Genomic DNA, 7,284 nt, shown 5'->3' with positions numbered 1-7,284 from the left:
ATATTTTGCAACAAGTTTTATTAATTTCTTACGCAATAAAGTAACTCCAATAAATTTCTCATATGCTTGACAAAAAGATTTCACTATCAACAACTCTTAATTTCTTTATCACTAAGTCGGGTTCAAACATTCTGTAAGATAAGTAATATGATTAAACAAGTATTTAACAAAATATTTTCTAACAAATTTTTATCAATTTATGAAGGCAAAAACAAAGCTTTAAATAATTACTAACATGCATAACAAAATTATTTCTAACATCACCAAGTAAATCTTAACTTGCTTTATCCACTAAACTAGTTTCAATCATTCTGTAAATCAAGCATAACAACTAACCAATATTTAATAGAATACAAATAACTCAATAATTATTTAAATGGATGGATTAATCATTTCATTCAAGTAAGAAAATCACAAATATTGAAATGACACCATGAAAATGTTGCTGTGGCTTACCTTAGTGCAGATGAGGTTCACAAGCCTTCTGGTGATCCTAAAGACAAGCCTCACCCTGTGAAAATAAATTTAAACACAAAAAGAAAATATCAAGAACACTTCTGAAAATCACCAGAAATTCTAAACATCTCAGAAAAATCTCATCTTTGGTGAGCTGCTAGATTTCTTATTAAAGAACACAATGCAAAAAGAATCAATTCATTTGGACTTATGGTTGAAGAGTTATAACCATTTGGAGTGTTCTGTAAATTCAAATGAATTTGAATAAAAAGAAACAGACTGGGGGGTGACGTCAAAGGCGTAAAGCCCAGGGGCGCCACCACTTGTGCTGCTTCGTGCGCGTAGAGAGTGGCTGACTAACGGGCCCTGCTAGTCAGGTGGGGGAAGGGGGAGCAAGAAACTGAGAAGGCCACAGCTTCCCTGGAGCTCTCGTCGGCGACAAGGGCGCCTTGGCCCAAACGAGAGGGAGGGATTGAGAGAGGGGACGATGGCACACCTGCCCATACCCGTAGCGTGGCTAGGGGTGGTCGGACGGCGTCGGAAACAAGCTCACAAGCGGAAGCAGAACGCGGAGGTTGCCGGAGTTGAGGAAGATAGCGAACGGAGGCCACTCCAGGGGCTCCAAGCAGGCGAGACGGCCTCACCGGAGAGAGGCGGAAGCCCTGGAGGGGTTTCCCTGGCATGAAGGGGCTAGAGCTCCCGTGGCGTCCAGAGGGGATCGCCAGCGAGCTCGAGCTCGGGGACGGCGGCCCGAGGCCTGCCCGGCCGGGCTACGTGTCAGGACCGGATTTTCGGGATATTAATTTCCCAAAAGCGGCCCTTGTGCTCACCAGCCCCAGGATTACTATTAGCTGATGAGACACCAACTTGTTACAGAAACTCCAAGCAAACTACAAAATATGTCGTACAAGACCATTCTGGCCTATGGATACAACAATTGGTTTCTAGTGGTTGATGGCGGAAGCGGTTTGCGGATCATCGGCGTCTATGGGACTCCATTTCCCATAGGAACAGCTGACCAAGATAACTCCTATCTTCGTGAGGCTGCTATCATCATTGTGTAGGTTCTGGGGTTGTTATCACAACGCTCCTCTCCATGCAAGAAATCTGGCCAAGACAATAGCCAGGGACAAGCCAGTGAGTACTTTGAATGTACTCACAAACATTAAGAACACATGTATAACATGCCCTAAAATATTCTATGATCACAACGTCAGTCACAAAAATAAAATCCATGATGCACGCAAGCAAGTTATTCACAACACACATGAGTAAAGCAATTAAAGAGTAGAAATAGAATGCCTCAGTCGGGCGTCTGAGCGACACCACAGAAAGGGCTTATGCATAAAAGAAATAACAAGCCTGCCACAGTCGGGCGTCCGTGCGACACCACACAAAGGGCTTATAAGTAATTGAAATAACAAGCATGCCACAGCCGGGCGTCTGAGCGACACCACATAAAGGGCTTATATATAAAAAGAATAACAAGCATGCCACAGTCGGGCGTCTGAGCGACACCACATAAAGGGATTATATATAAAAGGAATAACAAGCATGCCACAGTCGGACGTCTGAGCGACACCACATAAAGGGCTTATATATATAAAAACATAATCACAGTGAATATCCAAGAGGTAGAACCGTCCCAGGAATATTCATTATTTCAATTTATACAAATGGTTAGTCCACAATAATAATAATCATAACCATCATATATCACAAGGCATAATCAATGTTCTGGTTTAGTAGTTTCTCCTCCGAAGACCGACACTAAGACCGACACTTGACCCATCCCAGACTGTAGTCCTTAAACATGGACACGGCTATTCAACTAGGTTTAATATCTGCAGAGGGTGTACTCTTTACCCACTAGCAACGGATTCCTTTGGTCCATCAGGACTAATTCCGTCCACGGTATTTTGATTGAAAACACACCTAACCGAACACACCAGCCTAACTCACCAGTGTCTGGAATCACCCTTGACACCTGTTAAGCAAAAATCTAAGTGGGGAGGTTACAACCTCGACTAGCATGGGATCACAAAATTTATACCACGCGCAAACTAGGGGAGCTACCCCTTCGGCTACAATCGAAACACCCATGCCCCCTGACTGGATGACTGGCTTTAATCCAGGGCCATGGAACCATCATCGCGGTCTCTCTGTTTGGTGTGTGCTAGGAAAGGGGTTGATAACTTACTGAACCGTACCCTACCTATGGTAGGGACAAGTGGTAGTACGAAACAAGTATGGGGGTTACCGGAACAAGACTCGATCTAATGGTCGACTCAGTAGGTTTAGGCATTCCCTGCATGATTAGCATAACAAATATGTTTCAATCCAACAGATAGAATCACCACTCATCATACCTCATCATGCCATACCGGACATAACTGCCTCGACGAGGAACTGGAGACAAGCATCGTGTCTACCCAAGACAGAGGCTTTCCCGGTTTCCTTCCGGTAGGTATGAAGGCTATATGAGGGTGACCACTATCACAACATATCAATGTTCAAGAGCACGGTATCATTAACATGCACTTACGAGTAGGATCATATCACCCTAATAAATAATGGAAATTTTGAGACACGGTGGTGTTGCAACCAAGTCAAACCACACACGGCAATATTATGCCAGGGTTCAGAATGCTTGCCTTCAAGTTGTGGAGAGGCAGGGTGCACTCAAAACTTTTGAAAGTTCCCTTCTTCCTCATCTAAAAATCCTATTTTAAATAAATTTTTTAAATAAATTTAAATTAACACATACTTTCACAACAGTACAAAAAAGTTGTTTGAAATTTTTTCAAATAAATATGAAAATAAACTAGACAATATTTGGGAAACAACAGAAAAAGAATCAAGTCATTTGGATTTATATTTAAAAAGTTATCACCAGTCAAAGTTTCAGTCAAACTCTGTTTTTAAAATAAAACAGAAAAGAGAACGTTTCAGATAAGAATACGCTTTCGAAGCAGGGGATACGCACTTGGGGGTTTTACGCCTTCACTTATCCAGCATGGACGGGCGCGTGGGTCACTGACAGTGGGTCCACGGGGCCCATTGGTCAGGTTTGACCAGTCCTCTCTCCCTCCTCTTCCTCTGCCCGAACGGAGGCGGGACTCCGGTGATCAACACCGGCGAACGGCGGCTCCCCGTGGGCTCCCCGTGGGCGAGGGACAGGATGGATCCGCAAGACCGGGGCGGTCCTCCCGGTGGTCGTTGGGTCGGCGGGGGTGGAGGGAGTCGCCGGTGGCGAGCTCCGCGGCGGAGGAGGCTTCGGGTGGGTTTTGGGGTTCTGGGCTGCAGTGGTTCCTGATCTCATATGAGAGGCTGGGCGGCTCCGCTAGGTTGAGGGGAGTCGAGTGGTGTCGCTGGATGGGCGGGGGAGGGTCTGCTCGCGACGAATTGGACCAGAGCATGGCGGCGGCCGAACCCATCGGAGGTGAGGAAGACGACCTCCTCCCGTCGTTCTCTAGCTATGGGGGGCACTTGGAGGGTGGTATGGGGCTGCCTGCGGGCTTAGACGAGCTCGGGGGCCTCCTTTTATAGTGCAATGAGGTTGGTTTTGCGGAGGCCGTGGATAAGCTCGTCGGCGACCGCCGTTCTGTAGGTGCAGGGCGACGTGGAGCTGGCCGGCGCATTCCGACGAGTTCCATACTGCTCAAGGGGCAAGCTGGCACGCGTGTACGGCTTGGGCGGTGCTGCCACGGCCGGGGCCTACCGCGGCCGTCAGCTAGCCGCCACGGCCGACCTGACGGCGGCGCTGTGGGGTGCCAGAGGTGGTCGGGGTGGCTCTGCGGTGTAGGAGGAGACGGGGCGCGCTAGCTACGGTTGGCCAAGGACCAGAACGGGTGCGGGGTGGGCAGCAGCGAGACGCGGCGGCTCGGTGCACGCGCGTGCAAAACGTGCGCTCTGGGCGCGCCCAGAGCACGCATGCTAGCTGCTCGACGAAATGCCAATGCATGCTACAGGGCTTGGGTGAGGCTAGCAATAAGCAGACCTAGGTTAGGAGTAGCTAGGAGCTTAGTGGACAAGGTTGCTGGGTCAGTGGTTCAAGTTCATATAGCAAACTAAAAACCATGCCAATTCTGGCTATGCACACAGGGTGTTTGGCAAAATGCCAAAGGCATTTAGGCAACTCTTGGGGTGACCCAAATTTCCAGATCATAGTCTCTTTGGATGAATAAGAGGGTGGTGAAGTTAGTTTGCAAAAAGCTCAAACTTGTTAGTGTAAGTTTTGCAAATCTCCAGTTTTGGACAGAAAGAAAAAGGCATGATTGCATGCACTTAAAATCCTCCAATGGGTCCACTCTCCTGGACTCAAGGGTTTTTGCAGGATGGGCTATAAGTAGGAAAAGGAATCATAGCTAAAAGGGGAAGTTAAATGATGGTTGCTATACAAACCACCATGCTGGACCAGTATGAAAAAGAGGTAGATTCACTCAAATATTTCAAAGAACATCGAGGGGTTTTTGCTTAAATTTGAATAATATACTCCTATGAACATCCCATAATTTTGGTGGAAGTTTTAAAGAAATATTTAAAGGGGTTGTAGTGCAAAATTGTCCACTGGGCCAGATTTGAAAACTTGGTGTAGAGCTCAAAATATTAAATGAATGAAATATATTTTTGCATAGAAGTGATTTAAAAACATCACATGACAACTCCAAATTTTCATGAAAATTTTAAATAAATTTATCAAGTGGTTGTAGTTCAAAAAAGAGCTCCAAAACTAATGAAAAATCATTTTAGGAATAAAGCTCAGAGAGAAATGATTGTGCAAATAAGTTCCACTGATAATAGAAATGTTTTTCTCGAAAGGGAAAACAAGTCCAATGATATATTTGGAAAGTTTTTACTTCGGGTAAAAACTCCATAATAACAAAGTAAAGAATGGCTTTGAAATCAAGGGAAAAATCTAGAAAATGAAAGTTATATTTCCTGGAAAAAATTTAATCAATGAAACAAGGTCAAAATTTTGGGGTGTCACAACACTACCCCCCTTAAGAAAAATCTCGTCCTCGAGATTTGCTAAAAGTTGTTTTAGGAAAATATATGCAATAAAATGTGACTACAGGGAGAGAGCAATAAGTGGTGTAAAACCACAGTGTGGAACACTAGCGCTGCATGGAAAAATCTACGTTTAGGGGGAAAACGAGAGATTTCTATGCTGGATACAGTAAATTTAGAATAAATTCTAAATTTAAAATATGCTGGTCGCACCCAAGAGCACAGTGCTCTCTCTGGCTGACAGGTGGACCCAGGGCCACTGTCAGCCCCTTCTTCTTCCTCTGGCTCTCTCTTCTTCCTCTCTCCCGCGTGCTTTCCCGCGCTTTCTCCATCGGCGACGTCTAGCGCGTAGGGCATCTAGGCCGTACCTGTGGTAGTGCGCGGCGTGCTAGCTGCTAGTGCAGCATGCACTCACCTTGCGGGCCAGCGTGCTGTTGGCACTGCTCGCGGATGCGCCTCCGAACACCGGCGATCGGGCGACGACCGGCGCTGGTGGACTTCGGCCACCGTACACCGATCTCGAGCTATAAAACGGCCAAGGTGCTTCTCTCTTCTTCCTCACACCTGGCCTCGCTTCTCCTTCTCCTTCTCCATTTCCGCTTGCAGAAGCTCGAGACGAGGCTCTAATGGCGGGGGCGGTGCCGGACTGGTAAGTGATCCTGGTGTTCGGAGGGCTGGCGGCATTGCTGGGGCTCTCCGTGCTCCTGTGTGCGATGATCCTTGATGATCGTCGCGATGCTGCCGCTCGAGTGTTGGCTCTTCGCGGTGGCGGTGATCACGAGGAGTAGGTGTGCTGTCGAGTGCTAACTGTTGTCGGTATGCTTGGTAACTTGTACTCGGATGATTACCCACTAATCTCTCCTTCAGAGACTGTGGTGTTTTAGGGAGATGGTTAGCCAGATGCAACGCGGTTACGTGGTGTTGCAAGCAGTGCATGTGTTCGAGTGGTTGTGGTTGTGAGTCTGTTGCCGTGGTGCTGCGTGAATAAAAATCCATGCCGTGAGGAGATATATGCCGCAACAACTCAGAGAAAAAAACATCTCACTCTAGGATTTTTCGCGAGAGAAAATTAGTTAAACGAAAGTTACAGCAGCAAAAACTACTCACCACAATCGAAACCAAATATTTAACTCATCGCACAAGATTTAGAAAAACACGTATGAGTTACAACACTTAGCTAAATGTGGGAATAAAAGAACATAGTAGTGACGTCTAGAATGAAAATGGCAACTAGACGGGGTCCCGAGAAAACGTCTCTGGTATTGGGGCGCACTCTTCTTCTATCGGGGGAAGTGGATTAATCAGTCAATGAACGCGTCTCTCCTGGCCGGGCCTCAGTGGTCTGTCGATGGCTATCTGAGGATTTAAATCAGCGAGGCTCTGGAGATAACCCATCACTCATTGGGTCAAACACTCTTGAGCGATGACATACTGGACAAGGTTGGCCAGTACTGGGTCTCTCTCAATTCGTCCACCGGGAAAATATGTCACTTCCCCGGGTGCTGCACGGCTCGGAAAGTAATAATACCCTCGTTCGCTGGCATAGGGTACCGCGAATCAAAGGCGAACAAGCGCTTCGTGTGCAGCCGCTTCTATGGCCATCTGCGGAGTTGGCATAGATTTCCCAGGAAGGAGACTTCTGTTGGGTCTTGATTTGAGTTTACGGGAGGGATGTGCACTGCTGCCCAATATTTCGAGGTGGATTCAGTGATCCTCAACTTGAGCAGCTCGTACTGGGGTGGCTGGGTAGAACCCATGGTACTGCAGGTAAAGTCCCACAATATTTTAACAAAGCTACCCGGGGTTGCATCTGGGGTT

This window comes from Triticum dicoccoides, chromosome 6A (assembly GCF_002162155.2).
Source record: "Triticum dicoccoides isolate Atlit2015 ecotype Zavitan chromosome 6A, WEW_v2.0, whole genome shotgun sequence".
Taxonomy (NCBI): domain Eukaryota; kingdom Viridiplantae; phylum Streptophyta; class Magnoliopsida; order Poales; family Poaceae; genus Triticum; species Triticum dicoccoides.
Note: the sequence above shows the minus strand (reverse complement) of the source record.